Source organism: Mustela putorius, unplaced genomic scaffold (genome assembly GCF_011764305.1).
Source record: "Mustela putorius furo isolate JIRA1106 unplaced genomic scaffold, ASM1176430v1.1 tig00003962_pilon_pilon_pilon, whole genome shotgun sequence".
Taxonomy (NCBI): domain Eukaryota; kingdom Metazoa; phylum Chordata; class Mammalia; order Carnivora; family Mustelidae; genus Mustela; species Mustela putorius.
Genome location: NW_025422106.1, coordinates 9078208 through 9101731, shown reverse-complemented (window position 1 = coordinate 9101731; position 23524 = coordinate 9078208). Strand labels below are relative to the sequence as shown.

General features: G+C 36.8%; 1 long non-coding RNA gene across 1 annotated transcript; it reads right to left on the bottom strand.

Annotated features, from left to right (window-relative positions):
• Positions 1–1067: 1067 nt before the first annotated feature.
• LOC123389164 lies at positions 1068–4286 on the bottom strand. The gene is made up of 3 exons (XR_006603721.1): positions 3629–4286; positions 2920–3019; positions 1068–2451 (listed from the first exon to the last, which is right to left on the bottom strand). It is a non-coding gene; the product is annotated as an uncharacterized LOC123389164 (long non-coding RNA).
• Positions 4287–23524: the final 19238 nt, after the last annotated feature.

Sequence of the window (23524 nt, the reverse complement as noted above, 5' to 3'; positions counted from 1 at the left end):
TCAGGGCTTGCTTTTTAAATGTATGTTGAAGCTCTCCCGTGGGATGCATACATATTTAGGGTTTTGGGATTTTCTTGAAGAATGGAACCCTTTATCATACCTAAAGTTTCTTTTTCTTCCTTGCTCTGGATTCTACCTGCATGTTTTTTGTATTACGATAGCTATAACAACTACAGTTACTACACACACACACACACACACACACACACACACACACACACACACATTATAGCATATTGTTACTATAGTTATTCCCATTCTCTTTTGTTAGTGTTGGCATGGTGTGTCTTTTCTAGCTCTATTATCAATTTTTCTTTTCTATTTTCAAACTCTGATGTCTTTATTCTTAAATTGGGCTACCTGTACACAGCCTAGAGATGTGGATTATTTCTTATCCATTCTGACAATATATTTTAATTGGTGTGCTTAGATCATTCAAATTCAATATGATATATGACTAAGATTAAATCAACCATCTTATTAGCCCTTTTGACTTGGGTTTATCATTTTGTTGTTTCTCTTTTTACAGCTTCTCTTGACTTAGCTGAGCATTTGTTAATGCTTCAGTTATACCTCTTCTCTTGGCTATTGTTTATATGCTTTCACTCAATATGTTTTCATGGATACTCTAGGGTTTCAGTATATGACCTTAACTAGTTTGCCTTCAAATTATATGCCACTTCAGATGTAGCTTAAGGAACACAGAATATTCTATATTCCTTTCTTTTGTTCTTGCTCTATTGATGTCATAATTTAACTTTACATCTACTGTAAATACATATAATACATTGCTTCTATTTTTAGCTTTAACTATTAAGTTTAAGAACAATTAAAACAAAAAGAAATCAATCTCATTTTTTTAAATTGATTTATTTTCAGAAAAACAGTATTCATTATTTTTTCACCACACCCAGTGCTCCATGCAATCCGTGCCCTCTATAATACCCACCACCTGGTACCCCAGCCTCCCACCCCCTCGCCACTTCAAACCCCTCAGAGTCCACAGTCTCTCATGGTTCACCTCCCTTTCCAATTTACCCCAACTCCCTTCTCCTCTCTAACACCCCTTGTCCTCCATGATATTTGTTATGCTCCACAAATAAGTGAAATCAATCTCATTTTATCTTTTTTTTTTCTATTTTCAAGGCTCTTCTCTTCTTTGTAATAATCCAGGTTTCCGTCTCATATCCTAATTTCTTCTGCCTGCAGAACCGCTTCCTTAGCTTTTTTTGTAGTGTCAGTCTGCTGGCAATGAATTTTCCCAGTTTTTGTTTGTCTGGTTAAGTCTTTACTACTGTTTGAAGTCATGGTTCTGACAAGTTGTCTGTTACAGTTCTTATTTTTTTCATCTGCATATGTGTTTTTCCTTTGGCTGTTTTCAAGATTTTCTCTTTTTCTTCATGTTCAGCGGATTGAATATATGAATGACTAGGGGTGTGTGTGTTTGGTACTTATCCTGCGTGGGTTTCTGAGCTTCTTGGCTTTGGCGTTTGATGTATGTCATTAACTCTGGAGTGCTGCAATCAGAACTGCTGAGTCTGATGTTGCTATGTTCACTCTCATCAGACCACAGGCTTCAGGGCTTCAAATTCCTCTACTGATATATCGGTATTTAGGGTATGGGCTAGGATGTAAAAGGGTTTATCTCAATATCTGCTCTACCATCAGTTTGTGGTCTTCTTTTTGCACCATGTCTCAGAGAACTCCACTCTCGGGTTTTTCCTCTATTCTTCTCCAGCAATACTTCCTTATTACTTGTTACTGAACACTTGTTAACCTGGTAGTGGTGGGAGAAGAGTATTCTCTTTTTCTGATTAAGCCTCGGTCTTTCGAAAGGCACTATATCCCAGGGTCTCTGAGATGTGACCATGTCTTCCTTCTCCAGTTACAGCCTGGACCCCATACTATGCCTGCTTTCCTTTCAGTACAGAAGTTTTTCTTTCTGTCTCTTCCCTCAGCTGCAGTAGATTTTCACCAATGCCTTAAACGCAATGACGTATGTTGTCCTTTCTCCCACAGAGTTGGGCTTTTGCTCTGTTTGAGAGAGCAGGGTCTCGGTTGAGTGTTACGATCCTCCTTCACTGCTGCTCTTCCCTTCCCCCATGTCAGTACCTCAATGAACACGTTCATGGGACTCCCTCCAATCTTTCCTGTGAACACCCAGTGGAGCTCATGGAGAAAAAAAACCCTGAAGGAAATGCACAATTTCAGTTTCTGTAGCTCTACAGGAACTTCACAATCTCTCCTTGGTGTCTGGTTATATCTTCCCTAGGTCAACCAGTGCTAGCATAGTTCTGTCACTGCTGACACATGTCTTTTCTTACATTTTTGGGTCAGTTAGTTGTCCTGCAGCTTCAGTGTTCTACAGTGTCAAGAAGTGTCATGAATTGATCTGCCTGGTTTTTCTTCATAGTAAGGTTGAGAGTGATTCTCCTTTCAGCTCTCTAGATCCTCCAGTAAAAACATAAAGTACTTTTAATGCTTATTTATAAATTAGTTCTTTGAGGTATAAAATAGTACCCCTGTTTTATAATTAAGGAAATTGGTACAGAATAGTCCTATATCCCAAAGGGTGACAAAGAGACAGATGACATTAAGTAGAATTTAAAGTGGTCTTATGTTTTGGGATGACATAGCAGTGACCTACCTGGATTCATGACTGAAGGGCAATCACAACTTTATCCTTCTTGGTAGATACCAGTGGAGACAGTTGATAACCTAACTAATGAGATATCCCTAAATATCATCCCAAGGCCACACAAGTCTCTAAAAAGCAGGTGCACATTGAAGAAAAGGAGGTTGGATGGGACCTGAATTGACTTTATTTATTTTTTGTCAAGTGTAGAACTCTAACAAGATACTGAATGAATAGATAAATTACAGGTCTTGCCAACTGATACTCTCAACCAAGATTCTTACCTGGTAAACTTTTCCTTGTATTTCTTGTATTGTATTTCACTTATGTTTCAGGCATCCAGGTATGTATATTACATACATTATCCTATTTAATACCCTGAAACTGAAAGAAATCTGTTAAGACAGATCCTATTGCCATCTTTATTCCAAGGATGAAGATACTATGGGTTAGCAAGGTTAAAAGAGTTACAAAATTTCATAGCTAGTAAAATGTCAAGGCTGTAACTCAACACAGGCCTTTATAAGCACAAAGTTCATACTCTTAACCAACAGAACTTGGTAACTATATGGGAACAGAGATAGGTATTATTTTCTTACTGAGATCTAAAGTATAAAAATGTGTTCCCTAAGATACTGTATTTCCTTCTATAATGTTCTAACTCCTCTGGTCTGCTTGGAAACAAAATCATCACTCCAAATATTACCCTTTTAGATAAAATTATTGAGTTACAAACAAATGCCTCGGGGATGTCTATAATACTCAATGTCATTGAAATCACTGCTAAGGATTTTTTAGATCATCTAGAAGTTTTCTAAACCAGTGGACTCAGCATCATCTGGGAAATGGACAGAAATGCAAAGTCTCTGGCTTAACTCCAGACCTACTGAGTTAACTCTGGAAGTGGAAATCATGAATCTGGTTCTAATAAGCCCTCTAGCTGATTCTGATGTATAAAGTTGAACTACTGTTTTAACTCAATGTTGTACTTACAACATTTGAGATTTGCTGTGTACCAGAATCTGTATGTAGCAAGGGTTGAATTCTGAAAGATTCAGATGAGCCAGAACGAGTTAAAGGATCTGAGCTATAACCTGTACATAAAGAGGAGAGGGCAAAATTTAAGCATGGAAAGGCATAATATGATTTGCATTTTGTTATTCATTCAATGTACTTATCCATTTACTCACCCACCAAATACTTACTGAGCACCTATAAAGTATGAGGCTCTGAACTATAAACCTGGAATACCACTCTATGTATAGGGTAGGGTGAGCAAGTATAATAGCATGGAAGGGTAGTAAGAAGGCTATTGTAACAGGCCAGTGGAAGATGATAAGAGCCTGAAGAACATGGCAGTGGGAGAGTATACTAAGTGATATGACAGAATATTACATGAGTTTATTTAAAGCTTCCACCTATATCCATTTTAGTACAAGAAGGTGGATTAAGACTAAGATGACCCCAGATTACTAATTTAGGCAAATGGGTAGCATACGATGATACCATTAGCTAGGCTGGAAATATATAAAGAGAAAACACATGGGATGATGAGGTGACCAAATGCTACATGGTGTTGTAGTTCATCCACCCAACGGTAATGGAGTGATCTCTGATCTGGGGTCACATAGTGACTTGAGTCATTAGTACAAAATGTACTAAATCCACTGGAAAAAAAAAATATATATATATTAAGATTTTATTTATTTATTTGACAGAGAGAGATAGGCAGAGAGGCAGACAGAGAGGGAAGCAGGCTCCCCGCTGAGCAGAGAACCCAATGTGGGGTTCGATTCCAAGACCCTGAGATCATGACCCAAGCCAAAGGCAGTGTCTTAACCCACTGAGCCACCCAGGCACCCCCCCGACTGAAAATATTTTTAATGGCCAGAAAAAGTTACCTTTACACTGAACTGAAATGCCTTTTTTTTTTTTTAAATACTGTCTCTTTGTAGCTTCTGCTCACTGGTCTTATTTTATTTTTATTTATTTTACTTTATTTTATTTTTATTTATTTTATTTTATTTTATTTTGTTGATCAAAATATTCACAGACCGAATACTTTGGAGAGTCCGTGTAGCTGAATTCCAAAAAAAAAATGTTTAAACAAGTGTTTACATATCTAATCCTGCTGACTGCAACTATGATTTGTCTTCACCTCCGAGGGTCTGCAATTCGGCAATGATTCTTCACAGCCTAATCGTTCCTGCTTCAATTAAGTTCTTCTTGTCAGTCTTAATGATTAATAAGTGAATATTTATATGCATCAATAATGCTTGCTATTAAGGAATTCTAGAATCATCTCTTTTTTGAAAAGAAATCACCCCCTTCTATAGCCATTTTATAAACTTCTTTTTATCAGACTTGAAATTAACAAACACACACATAAACAAAACCCTTATGCCTATCCTCATTGAAATGTGGGCTATTTCTTCATTCTCTGACTTCCTAACATACATTTCTCTCAGGTTTTTATTCACACCCAGAAGGCTGTGTCTTACTGACTCAAAAAGATCATTACCACAATTTTTTCTTATAAAACATCACAGTGCAAACCTCAAAGGTATCAATTATCCTTCTGTACTAGTCCTCCCCTGGCTAAAGTAAAATAACAGTTAAAGGTCTGGCCTTCACTTTCTCTGAGATCTATGGGTTGTTCTAAGTTTAAAGGTCAATTTTTGCTGTCTCATTGTTTTGGAGGCTACTGATAATACTCAATAAAATACACATCTGAAAATACTTTACTTCTATTGGGTTTTTTTTTCTGTTTTTTTTTAAAACAAGGATTTCTGCTATTAATATTGACACACACTAACGGGAAAAAAATTGTGAAGAAAAATATCAAGATTTCCCATAACCCCATCATGAAGAGCAATAACTACTACATTTCCTTACATTTCTTTCCTAAATTTCTTCAATGCATATATTTTTACATTTAAGACCAGGTACCTTTTTGATTCCTGCTTTGTAACTTCATATGACACTGTATTTTTGCATGTCACTTAAAATTCTTTTCCAACGGGGTGCCTGGGTGTTATAATGGGTTAAGTGGCTGGCTCTTGGTTTCTGCTCAGCTGTGATCTCAGAGCCCTGAGATGGAGCCCAGTGTTGGGCTCTATGCTCAGCCTGGAGTCTGCTTCAGATTCTCTCTCCCTCTCCCTCTGTCCCTCCCACTTGTGCATACTCTCTAATAAATAACTTTTTTTTTTCTTTCTAATAAATAACTCTTTTTAAAAAGTTATTTACCAATATTTTTTTAAGATTTTATTTATTTATTTGACAGAGATCACAAGTAGGCAGAGAGACAGGCAGAGAGAGAGAAAGGGAAGCAGGCTCCCCACCGAGCAGAAAGCCCAATATGGGGCTTGATCCCAGGACCCTGAGATCATGACCTAGGCCAAAGGCAGAGGCTTAACCCACTGAGCCACCCAGGTGCCCCCCAACATTATTTTTAATATCCAAAAAATAATCCATCATCTGAATATGTCACATTATAGCTTAACAATTCCTAAATTTCTGGTCATTTGGTTAGTTTCCAATGTTTTGGCTATCATGAATAACCCTGTAGCAGAAATCTTGGTACATGAAACTTGTCTAATTTTGGATAGGAAAGTACAGATTCCCAGGTATGGAATTCCTCATCTAAAGGAAATAAACTTTTTAAAGCATCCAGTAATTTCTGTCACTTTATTTTCTAAACATTTTTACAAAGTTGGGATCATGCTACACATATATGTACCTATTCTGTGTTTTTCATTCATATTACACTGACATTTTCCTATTTTACTTACAAGTTCCCCAAATGTTGGACATTTCCTTTTTGATGACATTTTCAGGAAAACCCCTGTACATAAATTTGGTTACATCTTTATTACTTCTGTAAGATAAAAATAACAGGGACAGAATCGTTTAGAAAAGGGGTCTCAACTTATTATACACATTGTATTCTCATTGTTTTATTTTTAGTTTTATGATCACTGAAGAAATGACATTTCTTCATGAGTTCTTGGTGTATTCTTTCCCTTTCTGATTTGACTTTTACATCAATTAAAACTAATCTGGTTCCTTGTCAGAACACATAGAATATACCTATTCTTTTTAATAACTATGTGTTATACAAGCCTTTGTATGGATACAATTGATTTAACCATGTTGCTATAGGTTGCATTTTGTTTCTATCAAATACTACTGCAATGAAATTGTTGTGTGTCTATCTTTTGTGTATCTTAACTTTCCTGCTAATTAATGTTCCTAGAAGTGGGAATGCTTATCAGAAGCAATCAGAAGCTTATGTACAATTTTGATACATAACTGGCAAGTTGTCCTCTAAAGTGCAATGAAATGCACTGTGACCAAGAGTATTTATTTCCTCACACACTAACACAGAACATTATAATTGCTTTAAAAATTCCTATGTAAATAATAATAAATCTAATAAAAATAAGTAGATGTTAAAAATTTCTTCTTCTCTAATAAAATCTTGCCATTTGTGATAACATGGATGGAACTAGAGGGTATTAGGTTGAGCGAAATAAGTCAATCAGAGAAAGACAACTATCATATGATCTCCCTGATATGAGGAAGTGGAGATGCAATGTGGGGGACTGGGGGCAGGAAAAGAATAAATGAAACAAATGGGATCAGGAGGGAGACAAACCATAAGAGACTCTTAATCTCACAAAACAAACTGAGGACTGCTGTGGGAGGGGGGAAGGAGAGGGTGGTGGGTTATGGACATTGGGGAAGGTATGTGCTAATGGTGAGTGCTGTGAAGTGTGTAAACCTGGCAATTCACAGACCTGTACCCCTGGGGCTAATAATACATTATATGTTTATAAAAAAATTTTAAAATTATTACAAAAAATTTCTTCTCTAATCACTGATATTTTTTACTCTTTTCCCATATCCACTCTACTTTTACATTTATCTTATAATGGCCTGATTATGTTTTTTGCCTATTTTTTGTGGCTTCTTATTTTACATTGATTTTTAAGAGCTCTCAAAACACATAGAGTCCCCAGTCTGTTTTGGGTTTTTGTTTTTTGTTTTTTGGGGGTTTTTTTGGATAGAGTCTCGGAGAGAGAGCGGGGGCGGGAGGGGGACAGAAGGAAAAGGAGAGAGAGTCTCAAGCATACTCTGCATTGACTGTGGAGCCCAACACAGGGGTCGATCTCATGACCCTGAGATCATGATCTGAGCCAAAATCAAGAGTTGGAAGCTCAACTGATTGTCCCACCTAAGTGCCCCAGTCTATTGCTTTAAAAAAAAAAAAAAAAATTGTTGGGGCACCTGGGTGGCTCAGTGAGTTAAGACTCTGCCTTCGGCTCAGGTCATGATTTTCAGGGTCCTCGGATCGAGCCTCGCATTGGGCTTTCTGCTCAGTGGGGAGCCTGCTTCTCTGCCTACTTGTGATTTCTCTATCAAATAAATAAATAAAATTTTTTTAAAAATAAAAAATAAAAAAAATTGTTTATAATACCTTTCACTGGATAAAAGTTCTAAACTTTCATGCAGTCAAACCTGTCCATGTTTTTCCATTTAAAGTTTCTCATTTTGAATCATGCTGAGTAGAATCTAAGCATGATTCTTAGAAGAATTAGATTCTTAGAAGAATCTCCCCTTCTAAGATTATACAACTATTCTGTATATTTATATATTTGGAATATATATTTATGCATCTATAGAGATCTGATTTTATTTTCCTTCAAATGGTTAGCCAATTATCCCCACATAATTTATTGAATAACCCATTCCCCCTACTGTTTATTATGTCTATATCTGCATATGCATTTGAATCTTGTAATAAATAGGTTCTCACTTCTTATCCACTAATCTGTCAACTAATCTTTAGAAAACAGGAGCGAACATCTAATGGAAAAAAGTCTCTTCAACAAACGGTGTGGGAAAACTGAACAGCAACATGCAAAAGAAGGAAACGGGATCTCTTATTCATACCATACACAAAAATAAATTCCAAGTGGATGAAAGACCTAAAACATGAGACAGAAATCATCAAAATGGTTTCTGAGAACAAAGGCAGTAGCCTCTTTGACACTGGATGTAACAACTTCTTACTAGATATGTATCCTGAGGCAAAAGAAACCAAAGCAAAAATAAACCATTGGGACTTCATCTACTGGGTAAGTCTTGATGGTAAAAATATTCCATTTCAACATGTTTTGCCTAGATCCATGAATGAATGCTAAAACTAGTAAGCACAAATTTAAGCAAAAATAGGACTGTGGACTCTGAGAAATAAACTGAGGGTTTTGGAGGGGAGGGAGGTCAGGGGATGGGTAAGCCTGGTGGTGGGTATTAAGGAGGGCACATATTGCATGGAGCACTAAGTGTGGTGCATAAACCATAAATCTTGGAACACTGAAAAAACAATAAAATAAAGTAAATAATAAAATAGGATATCTACACAGTCTCTAAGTATCTCTTTCCAAAATATTTAGTAATTACAAGGGGGCAACAGTAAATTTACAGTAGACAATCTTGGCAGATAGCACCTAAACAAGTGATCAAAATTAAAATTGCCAATAATACATGTTAATATCACATATGTCCAATATGATATATAGAAAAGGGCAAGTAAACTCTGAGGCATTCTTCCCAGGAATGCACAACCTCAATCTAATCAAGGGGAAAATGGCAGACCAGCCCAAATTGGGGGAAATTCTAGAAAATAACTGACCCGTACTCTAAAACAGTATCAAGGGTCACAAAGGATCAGTAAAGACTTAGGACCTCAGAAGCCTGAGAGGAGAGGACAACTAAATGCAGTGTGGGATCTTGAAAAGCAAAAGGACAAGAGTGGGAAAAACTGCTGTAATCTGAATACATTCTGAAAGTTTAGTTAATAGTACTAAAGCAAGAGTAATTTCTTAGTTTTGGTAATGGTCCTATGTCTATGTAAGTTGTTAACATAAGAGGAAACTAGGTGAAGAATGTATGGGAACTCAATTATTTTTGCAACTCATCTGTAAGTTTAAAATTACCTCAATATGGAAAAATAAAATTTAAGTCCTTGCCTATTTAATGCATGCATTCTTTCCAGTAAAATCTTACCATCTTTTGTCAAGCTTTTCCTCCCATGCAAAACAGAAATATAAGTCAAAATATGCAAAATAGAAATATAAGTCTTGGCATTATGATTGTAATTGTTAAATACGTATGTTAATTTAGGAATATTCAGCACCTTTGCAATGTTTAGGCTTCCTATTCAAAACAATATATGTCTTCCCTATTCAGATATTTTATGTTCTTCAGTTAAATGGTCTTCTTCATGCTTCTTGCATACTTTTTAAACATTTATGTTTATGGGTATTATAATTTTAATTTGAATAATAGTGGGGAATATAGGAATTTCTGTGTTATTCCTAACTTTAATGAGAATTCTTATAGCATTAAACCATTAAATAAAAAGTTTGTTTCTTACTGTGAGACATTATCCTGTATAGGAGGTTTCTATTTATTTTACTAAAAGTTTTGACAAGAATTAATACCAAATTTTATTTTAAAAATCAGCTTCTGTAGTAAAGTATGGGAATAGATTTTCTGACACTGAGCCAATCCTGCAACTCAGGGATAAAGTGCATGCATTTAATCAACTTAATCATAATGTACTGTTTTTTTCACAGTTTATTTAGGATTTGGGGAACATCATTTAGAGTAGTAATATATAGGTATTATAACTTACTCCTGAATGAGACTATCAGTTTTTGAGGGGAGGATTAATATCTGGCAAATAGACTCTAAACAAAAGTTCTGTTAACTATTAAAGAGTTATCCACTTCTTCGTTTAGTTCCAGACATGTATGTTTGCTAGTGGACACTGGTTCCAGAAATTTCTTTCTCACTTCTCAAAATATAATCTTCAAATTTTCCTTGATTTTTTCTTTCTCAAGACTCAAACTCTCTTTGCCAATGAGATAATTCTCTTACTGATGTTACATGGCCATGTGGTGTTTTGAAAATGCTTGACTTAACTGACAACATTCCAAAATAAAATTTTACATATAAATACAGATCTCTGGCTTCTCTTGAAAAAGTGTAGATGTGGAATGGGAAATCACTAGATTCCCACTATTCAGAAAACCATGATCTAGTTGAAATATCTAAGTGTCATGCACAGGGACCCTTTAGTGGTGTCAACAGTAAAGGTTTTCAGAAGAGGGAGACTGGGGCGCCTAGGTGGCTCAGTGAGTTAAGGTTCTGCCTTCAGTTCAGGTCATAGTCCCAGGGTCCTGGGACGGAGTATGTTATTGGACTGCCTACTCAAGAGGGAGCCTGCCTCTCCCTCTCCCCTTGCTTCTGCTCTCTTTCTCTCTTGCTATCTCTCACCTCCCTCTCTCTCTCTCTCAAATAAATAAATAAAATGTTAAAAGAAAAGAGAGAGAGAGATTGCCCTGGAAAGGAGAAGTGAAACAAGATTTCACAGAAGAGGCCAAAGTAGGTAATGGAAAGTGGGCATGAATATAACCTTGTGAATAAGTAACTTCTCTGTCATATGGCTGAAGAAAGTAACATACTAGCCATGCTACAAAATAAGACATTTGATGATTTATAAAATTTGTGACAGAATAACCTTTAATGTTTTGGGTAATAGTAGAATGCTAAATTAATCTTGACTTTAGTTTTAAATATTTTTAAACCACAGGACAACCAACATTTTCTCTCTTGTTCTTATACCACTGTATCCACAAAGGCATAAAAGATTAAAACTGGAAAGGGTTAATCTTATTCCACTGATACCACTTCTTCCCCATTTCACAGATGAGGAAACTAAGGGTCAGACTGGTGGAGTGACTCACTTAAGTTCACACAGTTTTTATGTGATAGAACAAGACTAGTGATTTTATTGTCAACTGGTCATTGTCCATTCCAATGACACCACCACTGCTCTACAATGAAGGGTAGAGTAAGTAGATTTCTAAGGTCTCTTCCATTTTAATATGCAGAAGGAGAAAGTTAACTGATGCTGTTAGCTCAAGGCTTTATTAAAATCTTCAACATGAGAACAATTTAGGAAGACTGTTCTCCAGAAAACAAGGGGCTTAAGGAGGTTATAGAGAGATCAGGGAGAGTTATGAATGTTCATTTTTGTTCCAAAAATTTTTCACTGTTGAAACTGAGATTGTTTTAGTACTGTGACAAAATGCAGGGATCGCGAGACTAGGGTTGCAATTTAGCAGTCTTCACGGGTCAGTTTGGGTTTAGCAAGGAAAATTGCTAAAACAGGTGGAGCAAAGATCTGGCTAGGGTCAGCGGGAAATGTTCAGCCCTTCAGCACTTTTTATAATTCCAGGACTGTATTATATTATATAGTCATTTATTTTATCTCTCCCCTACTAAAATGCAAGTAGTACGAGGGCAGGGTGTATCAGTTTCCTAGGACTGCTGTAACAAATCACCACAAATTTGGTTGTTAAAACTGAATCTTTGGGGCTCCTGAGTATCTCAGTGGGTTAGAGCCTCTGCCTTTGGCTCCTGCCATGGTCCCGGGGTCCTGGGATCGAGCCCCAAGTCTGGCTCTCTGCTCAGCAGATCTCAGGTCATGGTCTCAGGGTCTGGGATCCAGCCAGTATCAGGCTCTCTGCTCAGGAGGGAGCCTGCTTCCCCCTCTCTCTCTGCCTGCCTCTCTGCCTACTTGTCATCTCTATCTGTCAAATGACTAAATAAAAATCTTTAAATTAAAAAAGAAAAAAAGAATGCTTAAAACAAAGAAACAAAGAAACAAACAAAACCTGAATCTTTTCCTCTCATATGTCTGGAGACCAGAAGTCTGAAATCAAGGTGTCAGCAGGTTGCTTCTCTGTGAAGGTTCTGAGGGAAAAATCTGTTCGATAGCGGTTGCCAGCAATCTTCCTTGTTCCTTGACTTATAGACACATCAACTCAATCTCAGCCTCCACCTTCACTATGCCCTCTTTTCTCTGTGTCTCTTTCTTCTATGGACACTCCCGTTAGATTTAGGGCTGACCCTTACCTTGTATGGTCACATCTCAATTCTTACCTTAATTATATCTGCAAAGACCCTATATCTAAATAAGTTCACCTTCTGAGGTTCTGGGTGAACATGAATTTTGGGGGGGACTCTATTCAACCCAAGACATGGGTTTAGGGGGGATTTTTTTTTTAACCATGGTGGTCCCTGTATCTAGGAGATGGCACAGCAAGTACTTGCTAAATGCTGAACAAAACTTAACTGGGGCTGAATATTGGCTGCTCCCTATATACAGCATCCTATCTATGGACCTCCTTAAATGGCCTGTACTACTTATTTATGTCCTCTGCTAAGCTTTATAGGCTTATGGGTTCAGGACCCCTGTTCATCATGTTTAAAGTACTGCTCACTTTTTTCCCCAATGAAATAGGGATAAAGGATGAAAAGCAGTAGAGAGAGGGAAAGTACATTCAAGAACCCAAAAGGGGCAATGTAAACCACAGCCAGCCAGCCTAGATCTGGATCCTGGCTCTGTCATTAATTCACTGTGGGCCCCACCTACCTCAGTTTTACCATCTGTACATGAAGATAATAACAGTGCCTGGTGCTTTGTTGTGAGGATTAAAGAAGTTGATACACATAAAGTACATAGTCTAAAAATACAGAGCAAAGTGCTACAAAAATGTCAGCTATTAGCCAAATACCTTGGTGCCCAAAGTCAAAGTTCTTAACACCCCCAACCTCCAGGAATACAAGATTTGTTTATTGGACTTTGAGATAATTTCACATGCTTCAGCCAACATTTACACTTTAAATGAGTACTACACCAGCCTGCTTTCTTGTAATCACCTCCAAATGAAAAACAAATTTTCTTTTTAAGCTAACTACTTAATCATATTATGATCAGATTTTAATTACTCTAGGGGAAAGTTTTAATATAAAGAAACCAAAGAGAAAATTGCTTGGATAATGTATTTGTATCTCTAGTTTGAAATTTTCTTCTATTAGATATTCCAGCATCTAACTTTTTCTTTTGTCTCTCACTCCCAATTTGCCCATTATTAGCCTCAGAAGCAATTTAGTGGAAGCTGAAAGTAATAAGAGAATAATAATATTTGAGTACCAGGCATTCTGTTAAACAGTTTAACATTTTGCATTTGATGCTATAAAGTATGTTTTATTAATCTCATTTTACAAATGAATAAATTAAGATTTAAAGATGCTCTGAGAATGTGCCCAAAGTTGTCCAAGTATTATATGATAAAGCTGTTCTTTGATATAGTCTGCCTTACTCTAAAATCTCTTCTATTCATTATACAGTTTAATACGATGCCCAGCAGTTATGATATAGTTTATAGGTGCAATTACACACACACACACACACACACACACGCTCATATTTGGTCTATATGAATATAACTTCCGGGTTTTTTTGGAGGGTGGGGCTATTTATTTATTTGAGAGAGAGAGAAAGTAGGAGCAGTGGGAGGAGCAGAGGAACAGGGACAAGCAGACTTGGTGCTGAGCATGGAGCCCAACATGGGGCTCGATTCCATGACCCTAAGATCATGATCTAAGTCAAAATCAAGAGTCAGACACCTAACCGACTGAGCCACCCAGGTACTCTGCAACTTGTTTTTTTTTTTTTTTTTTTTTTAAAGATTTTATTTATTTATATTTGACAGAGAGAAATCACAAGTAGATGGAGAGGCAGGCAGAGAGAGAGAGAGAGGGAAGCAGGCTCCCTGCTGAGCAGAGAGCCCGATGCGGGACTCGATCCCAGGACCCTGAGATCATGACCTGAGCCGAAGGCAGCGGCTTAACCCACTGAGCCACCCAGGCGCCCTGCAACTTGTTTTTAAGCTTTCAACCAGCTGCCTTATATTTAAATAAAGAAAATAAAACACAGGAAAGGTTAGAATGCTAGCTCTGACAGTATTTATTTTGCAAAGAAGATAATGCTCCTTTGGGATTAGCACTGTTTTCTCAAGGCAAAATTAAGCTATGCCCCATGTTCCAAAAGCCTTATCACATAAGCAGATTAATTTTAATAGGACACATGGCACATATTGTTATTACTACACAAGTATGTTTGAATCACCACTTTAAAAGGGAACAATCTAATTTTCTTCTCTCTACCCTTCTTTTTAATTTTCTCCATGCTGCAAGTAAATGAGCTAATACTGAATATATGAATGAATCAAAAAGAGTAGAAAACCTACAACCATGTCTTTTCAACCTTCCAATTAGAAGAACCAAACTCTGGGACCAAAAATAGGCTAATAATATAACCAATATAAAAGAGCTAAAAACTCACAAGTGTAGGGATTGCGATCTGTCTGCAAATTATGTCCTATAGAAAAGTTGCTTATTATTTATTCCTGAAGCCTGCCAAAGAGGGCAGAGTAAGGATATAGTTGAGTTTTACTGAGATGCAGAGTCCTATTATTTACATATGCACATTTGCATTTGCACATCTATGGTTAATGAAAATGCCTCTGGAATAAAATAGGCTGACTTAAGAAGTTGCCAATGTCCTGCTAGAAAGTGTTCAAATAGGGGCTATGCCAGCTGGTTGTAAATGCCCTGGTGGGGAAGCAAACAGACTATGAAGGTTATCCAAGACTGAAAAGGTCTCTGAGGTTTCTTCTAAAAGATTCTATAATTCATACATCCTTGGGCAAACAGCTATCTATGCCAGTTTTATTTTGGCACTTCATTTTCAACATCAACCAACTGACCCCAGTAATTGATCTCCTCCACTACTCAACCTCCAGATCAGGGACCTACAAGCTACAGCCCACGGGCCAAATCTGGCCAGCCACCTGTTTTGGTACAATCTACTGCTAATAGTTTTTACATTTTCAAATAGTCAGAAAGAAATAAAAACAAAAGGACTATTTTGTAACATGTAAAAATTATATGACATTCAGCATCCAGGGTCGATAAATAAAGCTGCACTGGAATATAGCCACACTCATTTGCCTATGTACTAGACTGTCCATGGCATGCTATAATGGAACTGAACAGTTTACCACACAGCTTGCAAAGCTGAAAATATTTATTATCTGGCCCTTTACTAAAACATGTTTGCTGAGCATGGCTTTAGAAAGTAAAATTCTGAGAGCAGGGGCTATCGTCTTTGTTGTTTATTGCTGTAGCCCCAATATTTGGCACAGAGTTATGGCTACTGAGTGAATAAATGAATGTAGGATGGCCATGTTTAGAATTGTTGAAAAGTCATTAGATTTGCCTATACTTAATTTCTTTTTCTACTGTCCAAAAGAGATTTCTTTTTTTAAATTATTTTATTTCGATGTTTCAAAATTCATTGTTTATGAACCACACCCAGTGTTCCAGGCAATACATGCCCTCCACAATACCCACCATCAGGCTCACCCCACCCCCACCCTCCAAAACCCTCAGTTTGTCTCTCAGAGTCCACAGTCTCTCATGGTTTGTCTCCCCAAAAGAGATTTCTATCCCTCCTTCCAGATAAAGCGGAAGTATATCCTATACAAATAAGAGACTCAACCAACTCTAATACTGAGGCATCATGTACCAGAATGGCATAATGCCTACCCTCCATTCTAATTGGTCTGGGTCATACCTCCCCAGTCATTAACAGTTTTGGAAATCACCCTTGGACATACTGCAGGTTACTGACCTTAAAAACTTACGACTTATTCAGACTTCGCTGAATTCCCAAAATACCTTTGTCTTTTGCCTTAATCATTTGGCAAATTTAGCTCTCTGGAGGAATAATTGTGGGGAATCATTCTCTTCTTTCAACACAGACAGAAAGCCAGCTCAGCAGTTCAATGATGTTTACTCTAGGTTAGATGAATGTCGTTACCTTGCTCCTCCCTCCACACAAAGAGAACATTAATACACTGTCACTTTTTTTTAATCTCCCAAATATTTCATCGAGCAACAGTTTTGGAAACCTGGCTGAGAATACTGAAGTTTGTTAAAGATGCTTCCACTGGTGCTCACCCCTCCCACATTAAAAAAAAAAAACAGAAAACAAAAAAACTATTAGCCAGAGTACTAATTATCCAGCTGGCACTTCTTGCAGCAGAGGGTTTCCAAGTTGCCTCCCCAATTTGAAGGTGTCAGGAGAAAGCCTGAAGACTTGCATTTCCTCCTACAGCTTCGTGCTCTAATTAAAGCAATAAATACGGTTCCCTCCAAGGGAGAAGGAGGCAGGGAAGAAAGATCTCTTCCGATCCATTAGTACCACAGTGTCGTTGTGGGATTTAAATTCCAATTCACATAGGACAGTGGAAGAACCTGAACACACAGAAGGAAGAAAAAGAGGCAGCTGGTGGGGAGAGGAGAGGAGGAGAACAACCTCAGTCACAGGGACAGAGTAAATGGAATGCCCCCTGAGGGACAGGGACAGATGTCTCCTGTGTTTCCTCATTTCTCAATAGTTGGAACCAGCCTGATAGGTTTTAGAATTACAGAAATCTCAGCAATCATTTGGGTCACAGATGGGGTACGAGCCACACAATTTTATTTATGCATTTGTTTCAGAATTGGTTTATTTTAATTTTATAGAAGGAAAATGGTTTAACTTCTTGGAAAGTTATCATATGATCACTATAAATCACGTTCACCATGGAGAACAGTACAAAGAAGAAAGTTCCTATATCGCTTTAAATATTCCAACCAAAAAACAACCATCATTATTAGGGGAACACCATTTCAGATTTTTTTTTAAAAGATTTTATTTATTTATTTGAGAGAGAGAGAATGTGAGAGGGGAGAGGTCAGAGGGACCCAACTCAGGTCATGATCCCAGAGTCCTAGGAGTAAGCCCCCATATGGGGCTCCCTGCTCAGTGGAGAGTCTGCTTCTCCCTCTGCCTGCTGCTCTGCCTACTTGTGCTACCTGTCAAATGAGTAAAGTCTTTAAAATGTTTTTTAAAAATAATCATATTATCTTTATCATTATTTCTATTACATTCTGTCATATAAGCGATTATAAATATAATTTGCGTAATTGCTCACAGTACTCTTAGATCGAAAAAGACTCAGTATATACCACTAATATTTTTATTGTGACTCCTTAATTTCAGATTTTTTTTTTTGCTTCATCTTTTTTATTAACTGAATTTGTTTGTTTGTGATAAGAAGGGCTGTTGGGTGCTAAAACACTTCATGTTTAAGTATATCTAATGGTCTTTATATGTGAAACACATCCCGGCTTGATTTGTTATTCTTGGTCACACCATCAGAACTCTGAGGAAAGCTTTTACAATTGAATACTTTCATGAAAAAGAATAATGTCAACCTTATTTCACCTTCTTAGCTTCTGTAGGCATTTGAATATATGACAGCTGACTCATGTCCAGCTCCTTTCAGACACAAAACATTACTAAAGACAATTTTCAATAGATTCCCATCAGCAGTATATAAAAATACTTATCTTTGCCATTCTGATAAAGTCAGTCATATAAAACTATTGGTTTAACTTGCTTGTCTTTGATTCCTAGGATGCACTGGACATATTTTATTAGATTAACTGATAATTGACTGTATTGGCTTTTATAAAATCTGGCCCCTCACACATAGATCATATACGTATATTAAAATAATATTATAACTGGATTGATTTAATGAAGCCATTACATGAAGGTTAGGGAGCTGTGTTAATATTAAGATCATTCTGACCCTTGCAGGGAGATTTTAGGGTTTGCTAATAACAAAATACAGAGAATAATGGTATTTCGAAGTTGGTAGGATGGCAGAATATTCTAACTCAGTAGTTTTAAAACAGCAGCTTTTTTTAAAGCAAAACATGTTTATATTAAAACCTAATAAATAAAACTAGGGCACCTGGGTGGCTTAGTCATTATGCATCTGCCTTCGGCTCAGGTCATAATTCCAGGGCCCTGGGATCAAGCCCTACATCGGGCTCCCTGCTCAGTGGGAAGCCTGCTTCTCCCTCTCCCACTTCCCCTGCTTATGTTTCTTCTCTCACTCTCTCTCTCTCTTTCTCTGTCAAGTAAACAAATAAAATCTAAAAAGAAAAAAAAACTAACAAAACAAACAAAATGGGTCTGCTCTAGGAGGCAATGGGAAGGTAGAATTCAGCTTTATTTTTCCTCCTTCTGACTTCCAGGTGACTTGGAAAACCACAAGACCCTATGGCTCATGATTTGAAAGAAGATGGCATGATAGTTTTGTACTCCGAACTGGTCCTCTGCTTTCTTGGAACACAGAACAAGGACAGATAAATCATTCAGAACGTGTTTGCTCACCACAGTGGAATGAAGCAAAAAATTTAAAACAAACAGATGACTAGAAAATTCTCCCTCTTTGTAAAACAAGCAATATATGTGTAAATAAACTGAATGTCAAAGAAGAAACAACAAAGAATATTAGAAAACATTTTGAACTGAATAATGATGAAAGTGCAGCTATCAAGCTGTGTGAAATGCAGATAAAACCCAAAGGCAGAAATATATGGCCTGAAAGTGCATATATTAGAAAATATAATAGGCTGAAAATTAGTTACCTAAGTACCCAGAAACTGAAGGAAAAAAATGAAACCCAGGAAAATGAAGGAAAGGAAAACATAAAAACACAATGTGAAGAAATTAATGGAAAATAAATTAATTTAAAAAATAGAAAAGCAAGAAGCAGTTCTTAGAGAAGACGATCAAATTAGTAAAATTCTAGGAAAAGTGACCAAAAAAAGAAAAGAACCCCCAATACCAGAAAAACCCCCAATATTAGACATTAAAAGAGAAGATATCACTAGAGATGTTGCAGATATTAATAGATAATGAAAGGAGACTTCATGTGAGTAAAGTTGAGAATTTCAGTCAAATTGACACATTCCTAGAAATCCCCTATCAGCAGAGGACATGAACAGACATTTCTGCAAAGAAGACATCCAGATGGCCAACAGACACATGAAAAAGTGCTCCATAACACTCGGCATCAGGTAAATACAAATCAAAACCACAATGAGATATCACCTCACACCAGTCAGAATGGCTAAAATCAACAAGTCAGGAAATGACAGATGCTGGCGAGGATGCGGAGAAAGGGGAACCCTCCTACACTGTTGGTGGGAATGCAAGCTGGTGCAAGCACTCTGGAAAACAGCATGGAGGTTCCTCAAAATGTTAAAAATAGAAATGCCCTATGACCCAGCAATTGCACTACTGGGTATTTACCCTAAAGATACAAACGTAGTGATCCAAAGGGGCACGTGCACCCGAATGTTTATAGCAGCAATGTCCACAATAGCCAAACTATGGAAAGAACCTAGATGTCCATCAACAGATGAATGGATCAAGAAGATGTGGTATATATACACAATGGAATACTATGCAGCCATCAAAAGAAATGAAATCTTGCCATTTGCGACAACATGGATGGAACTAGAGCGTATCATGCTTAGTGAAATAAGTCAAGCGGAGAAAGACAACTATCATATGATCTCCCTGATATGAGGAAGTGGTGATACAACATGGGGGCTTAAGTGGGTAGGAGAAGAATCAATGAAACAAGATGGGATTGGGAGGGAGACAAACCATAAGTGACTCTTAATCTCACAAAACAAACTGAGGGTTGCTGGGGGGAGGGGGGTTGGGAGAAGGGGGGTGGGGTTATGGACATTGGTGAGTGCTGTGGGGTGTGTGGACCTGGCGATTCACAGACCTGTACCCCTGGGGATAAAAATATATGTTTATAAAAAATAAAAAATTAAAAAAAAAAGAAATCCCCTATCAAAACTGAAACAAGAAATAAAAGATATAAATAGCCCATATATATTAAATAAACTGAATCTAAAATTTAAATCCATTCCTCTGTGTGATCTCAAGACCTAGGAGTCTACCAGTGAATTCTTCCTAACTTTTAAGGAAAAAGTAACATCTGTTTCTCACACTCTTTTCCAGAGATTAAGGGGGCAATGTCTGGGAGTGGGAATGGGTGAGAATATTTTCACCTCAATTTAGGAGGACAGTCTAACTTGACAAAGGTATTATAAAAAAGAGACTTTAAAGGACAACATTTCTAATGAACACAATGCAAAAATCTTTATCTAAATATTAGCAATTTGAATTCAGTGATATTCAAAGGATAATATATTATAACCAACTGGAAGTTTACTCCAAGAATGCAAGTGTCCCAGTTAATATTTTTCAGTGATAATGTTGTTTGACAAAGCACCCTAAAACTCGATGGCTCAAACAATAACCATTTGCTTAACCTACAAGTCTGCAAGTGAGTCTTTATAGCCCTAGTCATGGCTGGCTTCTTCAAATGTCTCTAAAAACTGATGGTGGAAATGTAGATTGGTAAGAACACTCACAAAACTCTGGAATTACCTACTAATGCCGAACACAAGCATATTCTATGAACTAACAATTCCACACTTAAATATATACCGAAAAGAAATGCATATATATGTTCTCAAAAAATATATAAGATTGTTCATAGCCATACTATCTGTAATAGCTACAAAATTTGATGGGTACAAAATACCCATCAAAACTAGGATGAATATATAAATTATAGCATATTCATACAAGAGAATTCTATTTAATAATAAAACAGTCGCTATAAGTAACTATACCTATGGTTGAACAAAGCGGGCCAGACTTCCTTCCTCCACCCCACAAAGAAGAAAAGAAAAAAGTTATCATTTCATTTATAGTAAGTTCAAAAACATGAAAAATTACTCCCTGAATTTAGAAGTGAAGTTAGTGGTTACCCTTTAGAATGCTGTGACTAGGAGGAGGATTGTGACATATTAAAAATATTGTTTCTTTACCTGGGGACTTATTACATGGATGCGTTCAGTATGTGCAAATTTGAGTTGTATACTTACTGTAGTTTTCTGCATATGTGTTATGCTTAATTTTTAAAAGGTAATTTTACATGGCTCAGAATACACAGAAAAAGGAGAATAATAGAAATACATTATGCAGAACATATAGAAAAGTCATACAGAGAAAAAAAGGTGCCATTATAGATTAAGATGGCAAAGCACCAAATAAAGGAAGACATTTTATATATATCAGATATACACTGTTGTTAAAGGACTTATGTCTAAAATACTTCCCACAAGTCAAAAGGATAATACAGACAAGTCCTTTCTCCAATGTGCAAAGACTTGAACAGGCCCTGTACAAATAAGGAAACTCAAACTCCAATGAACACAAAAAAAAGATGTTCAACTTTATCAGTCATCAGAAAAATACATATTAAAACCGCCATGAGAGTCTACCACACAGACATACACCAGAATGGCTAAATGAAAACAACTGTCAATACCAAACGGCAGCAAGGTGGTAGAGCAACAGGAACTTTTATGCGTTGCTAGTAGAAGTGTAAATTGGTACAAAAAATCTGAAATACTATGCAGCACTACCCAGTAAAGTATGGTTTGTATGATCTATACATTCACTATGACCAGTAATTCTACTTGTAGACATATGTGAAACAGAAATATTCTGTTTTCAAATGTTCTCCAAAAGTATGCACCAGAATGTTCATAGGGAAATTATTTGGGTTAACCAAAAGTGAAAAAGTGTTCATTAATAATAGAAAGGATAAATAATCTGTGGAATATTCAAATAATAAAACAGTACATGGCTATGAGAAGGAACTAAGTACTGCAAGCAAAATTACAGCTATATTTCATTGGCCAGCATGATACTAAGCAAAAGGAGTTAAAGGAAAAAACATATTCTGCATTATTCCATTTATATGAATTCATATGAATTTCAGAAAATAGAAACCATTAATTAGCAGTGTTAGAAGTGTGAACAGTAGTTACCTTTCAGTAACAGTCACGACAGAGAGAGAGCAGGATGAGGCCACCATCCTATGCACAATTTCTACACAGACTGTGTTTCAACAAGTTTTCTTGAAAAGTAAATACTTGCATAGGGGGGAAAAAAAGCCCCAAACCAACCCATAAACAAAGTTAAAAGACAAGTCCTGAACTGAGAGATAATAGTAATAATTGACCACAGTTTTATACTCAAAACACATGACACATTCTTACAATCCAAAAAGAAAAAGACAACTACTCCTCTAAACACATGCCAAATATGTCAACAGTGAATTCACAGCAGGTAATAGAAGGGGCCAAAAACATACTAAAAAATATTCAATCTTCTGGTTATCAGGGAAATACAAATCAATACAATATTAGATAAACTTTTATATTCATCAGATTGGCAACAATCTGATAGAGCCAAGTGAATGCTGAATGAAGATAGGGGTCAATGAGGAAATTCATAAACTGCCATACATGTTCCATAACAGCTGGCTGAAGAATAAATTGATACAACTGCTTTAAAGAGCAATTTAGCGATATCTAGCAAATCGGAAGATGTACGGACCTGTTTACTCATCCAGCAATTCTATTCTTAGATGAATACTTCAGAGAAATACTCACACATGGGTAAAAGAAAACATAAAAAGATGTTAAATACACCAGAAATGAGTAATTGGAAACAACCAAAATGTTCATCAGTATGAGAACAGGTTAATTGTGGTATAGTAAAATCCCTCAGTAACACAATAAATGGGGTCCAAACACAGACCCAGGTAAAATGAGAGCTAAGCTATGAGGTCTTGCAGTTCCTAAGATCCACTGTCTAGCTTGGCAATGCATGGTGGAGTTGTCTAACCCAATTTAAATATCAAAGAGAGTGATTCCAGGTCCTATGTTTGGAGAGGAATTACAGGAAAGTGCTCAGAACACTGAGATTTTCCCAGTTAGTTATCACCTTTTATAATGGCCATATTCAAGGAAATAAGGCTAGATGGGCACTGGGGACAAGAGGACACTTTCTCCAAAGATAAATGCCATTATATCTAAATTTCACACTCCAAGGTTTCAGTGTATATTAATTCAACAGCATCCTACACAACAATGAAAATGTATGAACTGGAGCTAGAGAAG